The following is an 803-nucleotide window of genomic DNA, read 5'->3' as shown; positions in this document are numbered from 1 at the left end:
CCTGCTGGACTTAGGTGATCCTTCTGCCTCAGCCTTCCAAGTAGCTGGAATTGCAGACGCATGACACCACGCCCAGCTAGTTTTTGTGATTTACTGTAGGCATGAGGTCTCACCAAGTTTTCCAGGCTGGTCTCGAACCCCTGGGCTCAGGCAATCCTCTTGCCTTGACCACCCAAAGTGCTGGGATTACAGACTGAGCCACCGCACCTGGCCAAAATTTTTCATATTTACCATCCTCAAAGATGAAAAACAGTATCGTGTAGTTTTTATATTCACTTCTCTTAGTATGAGTGAAGTTGAGTATCTTAAGTCCCACTGTATTTTACCCATTGGATTTTGCAACATGGCCAAGGCCAGTCTCAGTGGCTCAGCCTGTAATCTCAGCACTTTGGGAGGCCGAGGTGAGAGGCTTGCCTAAGCCCGCGGGTTTGAGACCAGCCCAGACAACTTGGCAAGACCTTGTCTCTACAATCAAAAATTAGCCGGGCGTGGTAGTGCGTGCCTATAGTTCTGGCTACTTGGAAAGTTGAGGTGGTAGGATCACTGGAGCCCAGCAAGTCGATGCTGGGGTGGCCGTGTGTGTGCCACTGCACTCCAGCCTGGGCTACGGAGTGAGACTCAACTCAAAAAAATAAAAATAAAAAACAAAAACAAAAACAAAAGCAACACGGTCATCATCATTGACCTTGATGGGCCTAGTTTTAGTAGCATGAAGGAGTAGTCCAATTAAGAGCAGGCTGAGGATTTAGTAGGACGCAACATGTACAGCTGAACTAGGCAACAATTTTTTTTTTTTTTTTTTT

Source organism: Carlito syrichta, unplaced genomic scaffold, assembly GCF_000164805.1.
Source record: "Carlito syrichta isolate Samal-C Ts95f unplaced genomic scaffold, Tarsius_syrichta-2.0.1 Scaffold316816, whole genome shotgun sequence".
NCBI lineage: Eukaryota > Metazoa > Chordata > Mammalia > Primates > Tarsiidae > Carlito > Carlito syrichta.
This window is presented reverse-complemented; position numbering follows the sequence as displayed.